The sequence below is a fragment of the Pleurodeles waltl genome, chromosome 4_1, assembly GCF_031143425.1.
Source record: "Pleurodeles waltl isolate 20211129_DDA chromosome 4_1, aPleWal1.hap1.20221129, whole genome shotgun sequence".
In the NCBI taxonomy this organism is placed as follows: domain Eukaryota; kingdom Metazoa; phylum Chordata; class Amphibia; order Caudata; family Salamandridae; genus Pleurodeles; species Pleurodeles waltl.
Genome location: NC_090442.1, coordinates 956922149 through 956938140, shown reverse-complemented (window position 1 = coordinate 956938140; position 15992 = coordinate 956922149).

Below are 15992 nucleotides of genomic sequence, written 5' to 3'. Positions count from 1 at the left end.
TGTACTTCTTAGTGTTATCAGGCATGATTGTCTTATGGACCATCTAAATGTTCCCTAGTGAGATAAGGGTCATCTCAGCTGGCTCACACCCACCTGGAACCAACTCCTCCCCAACTGCTACACTAGCCAAACCCTGTGACTGAGCACCAGTGGGTGCCGGTGTCCACCTGGGACATTTGGGGTCCCCCCTGATGGGACCCTCCTGATCACATGCAAAGCACTTGCGGGACCCCTTCTCTGCAGGTTTCCCTGTAGAGACCCATGGTTTCTTTTCTACTGGGGGCTGGGATTCTTTACCCTGGAAACTAGGTTGGAGCCCTTTTGAGAACTCCCACTGTTTACGCTTACCCCCCAACTTCTGATGGGGGCTCTGCCTACCATTGCCATGGTCTTCCTCATACCTCTTTTGGACCCTGGTGCTCTCCCAATGGTCTGCTTTCTGCGCAAGCTTCCTGGGGTCAGTCAGCTTGCAGTCAATTAGGTGCTGGTGCAGCTCTGGAAAACATAAACTGTACAAGTGCTCCCAAGCAATGAAGTGGTAAAGCCCCTCAAACATTGTTACCTTATGGCCCTTAACCCAACCATCCAGTGACATACAAAAAGAATCAACATATTCCAACAAGTTTGGGATTCCTTCTTCTTATAAGACCTAAGCTATACTGATCAGTGGTTAGACTATATCTAGTGATTGGGTTCGTTCATGATAGGGTGAGTGAGCCCCTGTGGATCCACTAAGGATGTCAGAGTATCCCTTCCCTCTACCTCGAAGTGCTTCCACAGACCCGCCTCCAATGAGCAACAGGGACCAGATTCATATGGAGAGCAGACTCATACTCCTTAAACCACGACAGTATGTCATCCTCCCTCTTCGAATCCTTCACAAGGTCCATAGGAATGTGCACCCTCCTCTCAGGCTGCACTGTGCTATTAGTGCCACCATCCCTACTAGACTGGCTTCTCTGATCCAGCTCCCTCAAACTGAGATTATAAGCCAAAAATACGTTTTTCTCTTCTATGGCCATCCTCATTTTTCTCCAACTCCAACTTGTGAGCCCTATCTGCCTGTCTGTCCCCCAACTCTTCAGGAGTCAGATCCTTGGATGACACACTGCTACCTGCCCTGAAACCCTATCCCTGGATATAACAGGCCCACCCCTACTCCAATGTTGATGGATTGCTCTTCCTCCTCCTCCTCCTTCTCTGTGTGCCCCTCAGCCTCCTTGGCTGTTACCCAGGCCATTAGTGCCTTTTGCAGCTTCTACTTTCTGGTGGAGTCCTTAATGGGACAAGCACAGTTTTTGCAGAACTGCCTCAACTGGGCAACTGTATAGCTCTCCAGTTTCCCTAAAGCAAAGGCAGCTCCAGCTGATGCATCTCCAGGTTGAGACATGATGAAGAATTCAAAGTGCAAAGTTCCAAAGGCAGAAAAGCAAGTTCCCAAGTGGAGTTCAAAAGTCAATCAAAGATTACCACAAAATGGAAGTAGGGAAAAATAAAAAATAAAGAGATAAAAGAAAAAAATCACAAAGACAAGTAGTATGTGGCCAAGCAATGGTCTGCACTAAAAAACAGTAGTGTACGAATAATCACTGTAGTTAAAGTACAAATGCAAGTCTCAACCCCACCGCTGATCACCGATGTTAGAAATGGGGTCTTTGGTTGGCAGTCAGGTTACCCCCTGTCCAAGCAAGGGCCCTCACTCTAGGCAGGGTAAAGGAGAATCACCCTCAGTTAACCCCCGCTCACCCTCTTGGTAGCTTGGCACAAGCAGGCAAGCATAACTTTAGAAGCAAGGTGTAAAGTATTTGTACCAACACACAAAGTAACTCAGTGCAAGCACTACAAAATGACACAACCCAGGTTTAGGAGAACAGATATAATTCATCTAAACAAAACAAGACCTAAACAACAAACATCCAACACACACAAGTCAAGTTATGAATTTAAATAGCTAAAGAATCTTAAATCCTTTAGAAAACAGTGAGAATGTTGTTACCATACAAAAGTACCTGGGTAGCATAAAAATAAAGCCGCACAGGTGAATGTGCATTGAAAAGGTCTGCGATGTGTCGATTTCTCTGTCGCAAGTGAGACCGTGAGTCATTCCTCCTCCGGTGGGGTCGTCATGCGCCGTTTCTTCTCTCCCGCAAGGGAGTGATGTGTCGATCTGGACGGGCACCTCAGGTCCAGGCAGGGTTTGTCCTGATTTTCAGCGCCCAGCAATATTGCATCGGAATCCGGTTACATGGTGTCAAGAAACCGCACTGCGTAGGGGCTTCCATCGTTAACCTCAGCCACTGCCGGTGTTGCACGGCATTTCTCCAGCCATGTTGCGTCGATCTCCTAGCTGTGATTTTATCCGCAAGGCTGGCGGCGTGGTGTTTTTCAGCGACAAAGCGGGTGATGCATCAAAGGTTTCCCCACACGGCGGTCTTTGAGTGGATTTCTGACCTTTTCCACCAGCTGAAGTTTTCAAGGGCTCAGAGACAGGTTGGGGCACCACTTGGCAGGCAGAGAGAAGTCTTTGTTGTCCCTTAGACTTCAACAACAGGAGGCAAGGTCAATACAAGCCCTTGGAGATTCTTCACCAGTGGGAAGTCACACAAAAGTAAGTCTTTGTCCTGTCTCAGGCAGAAAGAGCTACTGCAGGCCAATCCAGCAAAGCATAGTCACTGGCAAAGGGGCAGTACTTCTCCTCCAGCTTCTCCGGCTCTTCTCCTTGCCAGAGGTTCCTCTTGGTTCCAGAAGTAATCTGATTTTCAGGGGTTTTGGGTACTCTTCTTACACCCCTTTCTGCCTTTGAAGTAGGCCTATTTCAAAGGAAAGTCTCTGTTGTTTTCAAGATCCTGCCCAGGCCAGGCCCTAGACACACTGCAGGGGGTTGGAGACTGCATTTTGTGAGGGCAGGCTCAGCCCTTTCAGATGTAAGTGACCACTCCTCCCCTCAGCACAGATGGCCCATCAGGATATGCGGGCTAAACCCCAGCTCCCTTTGTGTCTCTGTCTAGAGGAGAGGTGCTAACAGCCCAGCTGTCAAACTGGCCCAGACAGGGAATCCACAAACAAACAGAGCCACAAAATGGTTTAAGCAAGAAAATGCCTACTTTCTAAAAGTGGCATTTTCAAACACACAATCTAAAACCAACTTCACTAAAAGATGTATATTTAAATTGGGAGTTCAGAGACCCCGACCTCTACAGATCTATCTGCTCCCAAAGGGAATCTGCACTTTAATCATATTTAAAAGCAGCCCCCAAGTTAACCTATGAGAGGGATAGGCCTTGCAACAATGAAAATCGAATTTGGCAGTATTTCACTGTCAGGACATGTAAAACACACACGTACATGTCTCACCTTTAACATACACCGACCCTTGCCCATGGAGCTACCTAGGGCCTACCTCAGGGGTGCCTTACTGTAGGAGGCTGGCCTGGTTTGTAGTAGGTACCTTGGGTACTTACACCTTACACCAGGTCCAGTTATCCCTTGTTAGTAAATGTAGTAGTGTCCTAGCAGCTTAGGCTGATAGAGGTAGCTATAGCAGAGCAGCTTAGGATGAACTAGGAGACATGCAAAGCTCATGCAATACCACTTATAGTTACACAGTACTTATACACAGGTATGGACAATACTCAGTGTTACCAAAAATAAAGGTATTTATTTGGGTGACACAGTACCAAAAATATCTTAGAGACAATACTCCTTCTGGAGGTAAGTATTATGCACAACATATACACTAGATGCCCAAATTAGACAAGTAAAAAGTCATAGAACAATGCAAACAGTAGGAAATCCTATAGAATGCAATGGGAGAAAATAGGTCTAGGGGCAACACAAACCATATACTAAGAAAGTAGAATGTGAATCACGAATTCCTCCCTAGACAAGTGTAGTGTGTGCAGAATCGCTGGGAGAGTAAGAATACAGTAAAGGTAAGCAAATTACCCCACCCCAGAGCCCAGAAAAGCAGGAGTAAAGTACTGCAAGTTTACCAAGGACACACTACACCTCGTTTTTGGGATTTTGCAGCAGCCAACCAAGTCTGCAAAGAACAACTGCTGGATTATTGGACCTGAAGACCTGAAAAGGAAGGGGACCAAGTCCAGAAGTCGAAAGCAGTTCCAGGAAGGACAGAAGCCCCTGCCAACCCAGAAGAAGAGTCCCTGGTTAGTCAAAGACTATAGGAATGCACCCTAGGAAGATGCCAGCAGGTTCCTGCTTGATGCAAAAGATGTCCCATGGCGTCAAAATTGTTGCAGATGAGATTTCGTGCTAGAAAGCGCCAACAAGCCTTGGCTATGTCAAAAGTTCATTTTTCACCAAAATGACACTGGATGGATCCAGAAGGGATCTAGGGGCCTCAATTCTTTGTGAGGAGGAAGAAGAGCCTCTCTGCACTTTAGAGAGCCCTTAGGATGCCAGCCAGCACCCCCAGAAGCCGCAGGATCCAGGTTCAAAGGAGGTGCCAAATGAGATTGATGCAGCACAACAAAGAAGGTCTCGCACCGCCCGGAGAACGACTCAGTGAGTTGTGCATCACAGGGTGGAGTGCTGGGGACCTGGGCCAGGCTGTGCATGAAGGAATTTTGCAAAGAGTGCACAGAGGCCTCAGGAGGTGAAGAAGACACCATACACAGGGGTACTGTCGTTATCAGGGAAGGTAAGGTCTCACCTCCTCCAAATTGCTTCAGCTGGACCTCAGGACAGCCTATGTCAATGATGTCTACCCTCTGTGTCCTTAGGAGCATGCTCGTTGCTGTGAGAGGAGTCCCAGGGTGCAGGTCGTCGTCTTGGAAGGTGCCTGCTTGGAGCAGGGGAGTAACTCCGTCACTCCACTGGAGATTTCTTTGGTCCTTCTGGTGCAGGATGAAGACAGGGAGTCCCCAGAGCGTGCACACCATGGAAACTGTTGCAGTTGCTGACTTGCAGCGGAGGTTGCTGAAGAAAAGTGTATCTTGTAGACAATTTGTTGCAGTTACAGCGTTTCTTGGAGCAGGCTGCGGTTGATCTGAGGTCAGAAGAGTCTGAAGTTTTTGCAGAGGATTCCTGAAGGAAACTTGCAAGCAGAATCTGAAGATAACCCATAGGAGAGACATTATATAGCCCTGAGAGGGGGATTGGCTACCTTGTCAGGTATGGACCTATCAGGAAGGGTCTCTGACATCACCTGCAGGTACTGCCCACTCAGAGCCCTCCAGAGTTCCCCCACACTTTGCACCACAAGATGGCTGAAGTCTGGGGCACACTGGAGGAGCTCTGGGCACCACCCCTGGGGTGGTGATGGTCACTCCCCTTTCCTTTGTCCTGTTTCCCACCAGAACAGGGGAGAGGGGGTCCCTGAACCGGTTTGGACTGGTTTATGCAAGGAGGACACCATCTGTGCCCTTTAAAGCATTTCCAGAGTTTGGGGGAGTCTAACCCTCCCCAGCCTGTAACACCTATTTCCAAAGGCAGAGGGTTTAACACACTGCTCTCAGAGGAAATGCTTTGTTCTGTCTTCCTGGGACTGGGCTGCCCAGACCCCAGGAGGGCATAAACCTGTCTGTGAGGTGGCAGCAGCTGTAGCTGCAGTGCAAGCCTCAGAGAGCTGGTTTGGCAGTACTGGGAGTCCATGGTGGTGCCCCCAGGATGCATGAAATTGGATCCCCAATACCACATTTGGAATGGAGGGACAATTCCATGATCTTAGACATGTTACATGGCCATATTTGGAGTTACCATTGTGAAGCTACATATAGGTATTGACCTATATGTAGTGCACACATGTAATGGCATCCCCACACTCACAAAGTCCGGGGAAATTGCCCTGAACTATGTGGGGGCACCTTTGCTAGTACAAGGGTGCCCTCACACTTAGTAAATTTGCACCTAACCTTTAGCAAGTGAAGGTTAGACATATAGGTGACTTATAAGTTACTTAAGTGCAGTGAAAATGGCTGTGAAATAGTCGGTGTACTATTTCATGCAGGCTGCAATGGCAGCCCTGTGTGAGGGTTTGTTTGAGCTCCTTATGGGTGGCAAAAGAAATGCTGCAGCCCATATGGATGTCCTGGAACCCCAATGTTCTGGGTACCTAGGTACCATATACTAGGAACGTATAAGGAAAATTGGTAAGTGAAGTCAGTGGCCTACAGTGACACATTTAAAAGCAGAGAGAGCATAAGCACTGAGGTTCTGATTAGCAGAGCCTCACTGACACAGTTAGGTAATACAAAAGGCATACACATTAGGCCACAAACTATGAGCACTGGGGTCCTGGCTAGCAGGATCCCAGTGAGACGGGCAAAACACACTGACATATAGGTTTTTATCTATAAGCACTGGGGTCCTGGCTAGCAGGATCCCATTGACGCAGTTAAAGCACACTGACACACACTCACAAACAGGCCAAATGTGGGGGTAACCATGCTAGAAAGAGGCTACTTTATCACACTTACTAGTATAAAAAGGGAAGGTTTTGTCATGGTAAGTGGGTGCCAAGTCAAAGTGGCAGTTTAAAACTGCACTCACAGACACTGCAGTGGCAGGTCTAAGCCATGTTTAGAGGGCTACTAATGTGGGTGGCACAACCAGTGCTGCAGGCCCACTAGTAGCTTTTGACTTACAGGCCCTGGGCACCTCTTAGTGCACTTTACTAAGGACTTACTGATAAATAAAATATGCCAATCATGGAGAGCCAATGTACACATACAATTTATAAAGGGAACACTTACACCTTAGCACTGGTCAGCAGTGGTAAAAGTGTCCAGAGCAAACAAACCAACAAAAACAGAGTCAAGCACACAGAAACAACCTGGGAAGTAGAGGCAAAAAGTTAGGGGAGACCATGCCAATGATGCCAAGTCTACCACTGAATGTTCAGCAGTTTCTCATAAGAGACTCAACTCTGTGTTAAACCCATGTTCTACTATTGCCACATTCTCGTTTTCCTCCTCACTTTCCAATTCTGCCATTTCTGTAACACTTCAAGGAATTGGTGGAGATAATTCTGGAGTTGCCATGGTCACAGTAATAGTTATTGTGAACCTGGATGACATCTCAGATACAGGCATTTTGGTTTGTGGTTGGACACTGCTGTCACTCATTGCAATAATGATCCTGAATGTGGTGGATGTATAGACTGAAAGATAGGTTGACTAGGTAAGTCATTTAATAGTTTGTGATGTAGATTCTCATGTTGGCAGTACTGTGAGAGGAGTTTACACAGCAGTTGCAGTGCTCACAGAAGCTGGAAGAGTTGGCATGGTTATTGTCTTTAATCCACTAGTACCAGAACCTTGTTTTGAAAAAGCACCATTAGGGTGTTCTGCTGGCAGTGTTGATGGATGTTGGGGGGGGTATCTGGTAGAAAGCAGATCCCCCTTCTCCAGTGCTGTATCTCCTGCAATGAAGATGGTTACTATTGCTATTATATTAGTTGATCATATTTTGAATTTCCTTTCTTAAATGTATCAATTCTCATGTATTAGTTGTAGCATTATGTGAAGAAGTTGCCTAAAATACACTAAAATTGTGACATACTTTTAATGCCATGAGAGAAAAGGAGTAATCCTAACCGTCTTTATTCTGAAAAATACATGTGAACACATGAGCATAACAAATATCTAGCTAATTTTCTCCTTCAGCTTCTGCTCCACCGTCACTGCATTCAATGCTGGGGAGTTTTATTGTTGACTGGACTTGTTACTTCCCTTGCCTGACTGGAAAAATACCAGTTGTTGAGTGACTTCTCCAGGTCTGCTGAATATTTTTCAGGTCAGTAATTGTACAATTTGTTGTGATTTTACCACACCCGTTTTACCTGCCAACTTGTAATCAGGGCCTGTGTTGGCTTAGGTTCTGAAATTGTGTTTAGAACTTGCCATGTATATTTCGGCTTTTGTAATTTATCCAACATGTCTATTATATTTGAAAAACCAATTTGTAAATATATTTGTTAAATATCTATTTATTAAGTTAACCTGAAACATTTACACTTTCTGGAGTTATTCAGATGATTGCTTCCTCTTCTGTCCTCCACTGATCTACATTGAGCAGTTGCTAACTGGCCCCAAATAATGTTAGAAATCTTCAGTCAGTTCTAGTGGGTCAACAAGTATCACTAAGCACACTGGGTCTCGTAATTTTCCTTTTCAGGTTTCATATGTGAGCCTATTAACCCCATCTTGCTTGGTGCTATTCACGGAAAAATTAAGAGTGGCTGGAAGTAATACTGATGACCTGGAATCAGTTGATAGCTATGACAATAGTTAAGGTGACAAGAGCAGACAAGTAAGGTCTCAAGAGCAGGCATTAAAAGGGGACTTCCATTCTTTAGAATGGGACCCTATGTACTCTGCAGGAGTAGCACCAATATTTTTACGCTCCTCCTGCAGAGGACATCATTAGCGTCATGAGAAATGAAGCAATTGCCCCCTACCCTGTGCCATGATCCCCCTTATTTTAAATAGGGCGCACACATGGTGGTGGTAGGGGGTGCTAATGGGTGCAGGGAAAGTGGTGCTGCACTCAGTGCAGCGCCACATTCGATAAATCTGCCCCTTTATATCATGGTATGTTGCATGCAGAATATAAATAGTAATGGGACCAACTTTACTTAGCAAAGTTCATATGATGACCAGTGCCATTAATCCTACTAAGCTACATAATAGTCTGAACTTTAGTCTGGTAGGCCTTGGAATGGTAAACGTCTCAAATTTTTCTAGCCAAACATCATTTTCTCTTTTACTACTTGGTTATTTTGAACCTCAACAAAGGGATTAATCTGGCTCGGGGGTGGTGGGGGGCATCTTGAAACCGCTCTGAGTCAGTCATTACATTCTGAATCCCCCAAAAGCTAAAATCTGCTCCTCAGTTCCAGTGTTGCTAATAACCCCTTTTAAAAAAAGTCTAATCTCTCCCTATTACAGTAAAACACATGCATGGGAGGAACTTCAATGCCCTCTCCACACCCCTCTCCACAGTATTGTGAAGGATCAGTTGCCCGACTATATTTAGCTGTCTAAAATTCAGCACTATGCAATCACCTTCAAATAATTGTTACCCAAGCCTAGTGAACCCACTTGTCTGGCCATGATAATATTTTCACAATCATGACCAGGTACACCCCCTTAGAAAAGCACCAATGCTTAGCTTTCTGAATGAGTTCACAAATACATTCCCCCACCCCTGAGGTCGAGGTAGGACCATTCACCAAAATAGCTGCAAAAGGGGTAGAGTCCGGGGGAAGATGAAGCCGGAGAGCTAGGCCACAGGTGTTCTCCACTGATATTATTTGTGTGCCCTAATCCCATGACTGCTACTCTCAGTGGCTGGTAGACACCACAGATGGCTGCTGCTGAAGAGGGGTGCTCAAACTGTGGCCCTAACCCCGGCCAGCTCCTGCTTTCCCACGTTTGGTTCTAGTGTTGCTCCCTTCTTCGTGAGTAGGTTGTGTCATATGTGATGTGGAATTTACCAAATATTGGGGGGCTCTCAGTCACCCTTTCAGGTGCCTCTGCCCAGCAGCAGGAAAGGGTTTATTTAAAATGTCAGGGTTTGATACCTCCCATCTAGGTGGCAGACAGTGTGACTGGTGTAGAGACTCTGGCCCTCATTACAACCCTGGCGGTAAATCCCACTTTCTGCTGTGCAGAAAACCTCCAACATACCGCTGCGGCCACGGAATTCCGCCACAGGTATTACGACCCACAGCACGGAATCCGACACAATACAGACACCCACACAAGTCCGCCACACCAAAGGTCAGTGATAAACTGGCGATACCAAAACTGACACCGTCACGCCAACAGGAATACGCCCACAGTATCACGACGCACAAATCAGAGCGGCGGTCTTTCAACCGCAGTATTCCATTGGCAGTACACATCGCCGCGCTCAAAATACACACACATTTACAAAACACAACCACATTGGACAATTCGAAATACACACACCTGATACACATACACCCACCACAACCATACACCCAATCCAATAGAAAGCACACACCCACATCAACCACAAACCCTTACTACCAAAATTTTGAAAGAAGGCCAGAGAGAGAGACTACCTAAAACAACACCAGCATCCACAGACACACAACACCATCACTTTCACAACATCCACACACCTCAAACAATACACACCAACACATCCCCTCACACATCACAACAGACACCACCTCACACATCACCCACACCACATCATGGCACCTCAAAGACACCCCAGGTTCTCTGAGGAGGAGCTCAGAGTCATGGTGGAGAAAATCATCCGGGTAGAGCCACAGCTATTCGGATCACAGGTGCAGCAGACATCCATTGCAAGGAAGATGGAGCTATGGCGCAGAATTGTCGACAGGGTTAACGCAGTGGGACAGCATCCAAGAACACGGGATGACATCAGGAAGAGGTGGAACGACCTACGGGGGAAGGTGAGTTCCGTGGTATCCAGACACCAGATTTCTGTACAGAAGACTGGCGGTGGACCCCCACATCCTCCACCGCAAGTAACAACATGGGAGGAGTAAGTCTTGGCAATTATGCATCCTGAGGGCCTTGCAGGAGAAGCAGGAGGACTGGACTCTGGTAAGACATATCTTTACTACTTTATCCCCCACACCTCAACTCCATGCCATCACACACCGCCACCCTTACCCTCACACCCATCACCCCAACAACCCACAGATACCACCACTAACACAACCCACACATACCAAAACCAAGTCCTGCATGTAACACCAATGCATGGACACCCATCACCAAAGCATGTCCAGTACAGAGATTCACTCATGCCCCAAAATTGCCAATCACACAAGGACCTAGCCAATATTGCAAGCACAGGAGTACAGAGTCACTCACCCATTGCACAAGATGGCACACACAGATACAATAACTATGCATTTATACCCCAACAGGACTCATACCCAACATCACAGGACAGGAGGTGCTAGACATATCCAGTCCCCCGACAGAAGAGACCCACAGTGATGACAGCAGCTCTGCACGACTGGATTAAGATGACCAGCCTGGCCCATCAGGGACCTCGGAACAGTAGGTTCCCCTGACACAGTCACAAACCACCACAGAGCCTCCCCCTCAGGAAACACCACCACAGCACCCACCCAGCAGGCCCATCCCTCTGTCCCCAGGACACGTCAATCAGCAGTGTGTTCACCACTACAGGGAACCCAGGCAACCCCACTAACACAGGACAATCAGGGACCTGGGGCAGTGGGCGCACGGTTCAGGGGACAGAGGCACAGGATAACAGGGAAGCTGGGAGGACTGCTGTGCGACAGGGGGAGGACAGGCCCAGGGAAACCACTCTCCATGAGGCACTCTACAACATCATGGGAGCTTACCACCATTCCCAGGAGACCATGGGCATGGTACTGGCCAAGTTTCAGGAGACCCAGCGGCTGCAGGAGGAACAGGGAGGACTTGAAGTCCATTAACACCACCCTGGTTACCATTGCAGGGGCGCTGGCAGACCTTCTCAACACCAGGAGGGACACAGTGGCACACCAATGGGCCCCTGACACTAGCCTGGACAATGAACAGTCCTCTACTTGCACCGGCGCTAGGAGGCACTGCCACAGGAACAACAGGACACCAGCACCACACACCCTGCAGATGGAGAACCACCCCGCAAACGGTCCCTGAGATCCAGGAACGAGACAGAGAACATTGCCAAGGCCCTCGCCAGGAAATAAGACCCCCCTGAATGTCACCCTTCTGTCCCACTATGTCACCCTGTACATCTTCAAACTGCCCATGCTCCACTTCCTATACCCCTTCGGACAATGCACTTGTGAAACAAATAGATTGGACTCTGCCATGGACATACCTTCACCATCACCCCAGCCCATTTTACAACCCCCTCCACTTATTTGCACAAGAATAGACACACTTCAATCACAAAACAATCTGGAGTAGGTCTGTGCTTTCACAAATGTGTAATTGCAATATCTATGGAATATAGTAATGCAAATGTACTTGTTCGCATACCAATGTAACACAGCTGTAGGCCTGGAGTAAACATAGCAGAGGGAACAAAGTGGGACCCAGATCTGTGAAATGGAAATGCAAAGTGACAAGTTAGTGTACATAAACTGAGTGAAAATGACAGACTTATGCCAGCTCCAACAATAGTATGAGATGTGGGAAGCAGTGAAATCTTCTTACCTGTGTCTCACTGGAAGTATTGCATGATGATGTTGTTTCGGTTGTCGATATCCTCTTCTTCTGCCTCCTCTTCTTCACTGTCCACAGGCTCCACAGCTGCCAAATACCACCATCTGTCCCATCCTCCTGCAGAAAAGGTACCTGATGTCGCAAAGCCAGGTTGTGCAGCATACAGAAGGCCACGATTATCTGGCACACATTCTTCAGTGAGTAGTACAGGGAACCACCTGTCAGATGGAGGCACCGGAATCTGGCCTTCAGGAGGCCGACGGTGCGTTCTATTATCCTCCTAGTTCGCCCATGAGCCTCATTGTAACGTTTCTCTGCCCTCGTCCTGGGATTCCTCACTGGGGTCAGTAACCATGACAGGTTGGGGTAACCAGAGTCACCTGCAAATGTCGAGGGACAATTGTTAGACACACACTAACCCTTAGGGTCAACCCCATACCCAGACACATATGTCAACTGTATTGGGACCTTGGCCTCACCTACTAGCCACACACGTGCCTCAGGAGTTGCCCCATCACATAATGGATGCTGCTATCATGCACAGAGCCAGGATACTTGGCATTAACATGGGAGATGTACTGGTCTGCCAAACACACCATCTGCACATTCATCAAATGGTAGCTCTTCCGGTTTCTGTACACCTGTTCATTCCTGTGGGGGGGACAAATGCCACATGTGCACCATCAATGGCACCAATGATGTTGGGGATAAGTCACAGGGCATAGAAGTCACCTTTCACTGTGGGCAAATCCTCCACCTGAGGGAAAACGATGTAGCTGCGCATGTGTTTTAGCAGGGCAGTCAACACTCTGGACAACACGTTAGAGAACATTGGCTGGGACATCCCTGATGCCATGGCCACTGTTGTTTGAAAAGACCCACTGGCCAGGAAATGGAGTACAGACAGGACCTGCACTAGAGGGGGTATCCCTGTGGGATGGCAGATAGCTGACATCAAGTCTGGCTCCAACTGGGCACACAGTTCCAGGATTGTTGCATGATAAAGTCTGTATGTGATTATGATGTGTCTCTCTTCCATTGTCGACAGGTCCACCCCCATCTGTACACCGGAGGATGCTGCCATCTCATCAACTGCCCCAGTAGACATGCCCTATGGAGGAGAACAGCGAGCAGAGAGTCATCCAACACTGAGGTATCACAATGTGTTATTTGCAGAAACGTTATTAATTCACAATGTGCCAGTATCTGTCTGTATTCCCGGCCTAGATAGTTGTGACGCACTTAATAAACATCCCATGTGGCCCCTTGAAATGGCGGCTGCCTGACCTGTAAGGTGGGACAAGGGGATATGAAGTAACTGCGCTGGCGTTGTACACCGTCCCGGTAGGCGGTCGAAGACCGTGGCGCAATTCTGCATTGGTTAACATTGGTCCCTATGGGTCCCAGGAGCCAATGAGGATGTGCTCCGGGGGTGACGGTACACACCGCCACGGACATGACTGCCATTTTCTGTCTGTTCACTCACTTGATACCTGACCTTCAACAGGAGAGGACCTACACTACAAGTGCTGCTGTGACCTTTGTCTGGAAGAGACGATGGCTACAGTGTCTGGGGAAAGGGCCCCTGCCTTCAATTCGGAGGAGTTGGAGAAACTAGTGGATGGCGTCCTCCCCCAGTACACGCAACTGTACGGTCCTCCGGACAAACAGGTGAGTACACTGTGAGCATGCTGCATGGGCAATGCCTGCTTTGAGTGGTGTGGATGGAAGATACATGGGGGGCTGAGGCCTGCATGTGCCGATGCTGAGTGTATGTGTGTCAGGGCATCGGTGGGAACTGGTGGGCAATGAGTATGATGGTCCGGACGGTGAGTAATTTTGTTTCCCCCGTACCATTCCTCTAGGTCAGTGCCCACCAGAAGAAGGGTATTTGGCGTGCCATCGCCAAGGACGTCCGGGCCCTCAGGGTCTACCACAGACAGAGCACCCACTGCCGTAAAAGATGGGAGTACCTGCGCCGCTGGAGCAAGAAGACGTCGGAGGCCCAGCTGGGGATGGCCTACCAACGATGGGCGTTTGAGGGCATCACAGCAGCCACAAGGGGGTGAGTACACTCTGATTCAGCTGACTCTGCATGCATAATGAGGTGTCTGGGTGGGGGAGGTGGGCAGTGGGTTCCCCTAAGCCAGGGCGAACTTGGTAGGCAAGGTCCCTTGTGAGGCAGGATTTGTGGCACCCCAACCCCACTAGTGGTAAGAGCCATCTACAGCTGGTCAAGCTCCTGTGACTTCCAGGTGTGCAGCAATTGGGCTTAGGCCTCGTACCCCATGGTCAGGTGAAATTTCTAGGAACTGTTAGTACATGGCGTAGTGCAGAGGGCTGCTCCATGTGTGTTTTGTCCGCCAACGGTAGTGGTGTTGCATGCACCTACCATGTTTTTCCTCTGTCTTCCCCCAACTTTTTGTTTTGTCACCCTGTCCTTGTGTGCAATAGCATCATCAGGCGGAGGAGCAGTGGCACCGGAGCAGGAGGGAGCTGCAACACACTTGGCCCTGGAGGGTGAAGCAACAGAGTCTGAACCATCAGTGGGACAGAGGGCGAGGGGAGCTCCACTGAGGGGACAGGAGCATATACCAGTGACAGCAACTCCTCCTCTGATGAGAGCTCCCTTGCGGTGGCGGGCACCTCTGTGCCCACCGCATCAACAGGTACAGCTGCCACCCCCCCTACCAGCACCGCCCTCCCAGCAGCCCCTCAGCGTGTGTCCCGTGCCCGCTCACCAGGAGGGTGGGCATCTCCTTTGCCCCAGGCACCTCAGGTCCTGCCTCAGTCAACCCTGCTGCCCTCAGTGAGTAGACTATTGACCTCCTGAGATCCCTCACTGTTTGGCAATCTACCATTTTGAATGCCATCCAGGGTGTTGAGAGGCATTTGCAACAAACAAGGCATTCATTCTGGGCAGGCGGCCCAACAGAGAACATTTCTGGCTCTGGCCTAAGCACTGATGGCAGCCATTGTCCCTTTGTCCAGCCTCCCCCTCCAACTTCCTCCACCCAGACCCAATCCCCTGTACCTCAGCCTATCCCAAGCACACCATCAGACCAGCATGCACACACATCAACACACAAGAGTGGCTCAGGCAAACATAAGCACCACACATTCCACAGGCACTCACACAAGCACCATCTCCATGCAGACACAGCCTCCACTGTGTCCCCCTACTCCCCGTCCTCCTCCTCCCCACCCTGTCACATCTCCACTCACACCTGCACGCACTACGTACTCACTCACTACCTCCATCACCAGCACGCCCATCACCACACACCGCTCATGTGCAATCACCACCCCCACTACCATTCACACATCCCCTGTGTCCTCTCCCGGTGTGTCTGTGAGCCCTCCTCCCAAAGTACCCAAACGCAGGCACACACCCACCCAACAGCCATCCACCTCACATCCGCCTCCGGCCCATGCACCTTCACCCAAATTCAGCAGACGTACACCTCCTACAACTACTACCTCTTCCTCCACTCCCAAACCCCCTCCATCTTCCCGTCCCAGTGTGTCTAAAAAACTCTTCCTGGCTAACATTGACCTCTTCCCTACACCTCCCCCCCCGTCCTTCCCCTAGCTAGGGCCAGGCTTTCCAGGTCCCAGCCCAGCACCTCAGCCACCAAATCCCCAGGCACAGTGGTGCCAACAACTGCAGCGTCATCGAGTGCGCCACCCATCAGGGCTGCCAGTGTGCCACGTAGCGAGGGCAAGGTCATTCCGCCACCTGCCAAGGTGAAAAAGGTGCCCACATCCCGGAGGGAGAAGCCGAAACTACCAGCCACCAAGGGCTCAGCAAAAACAAAA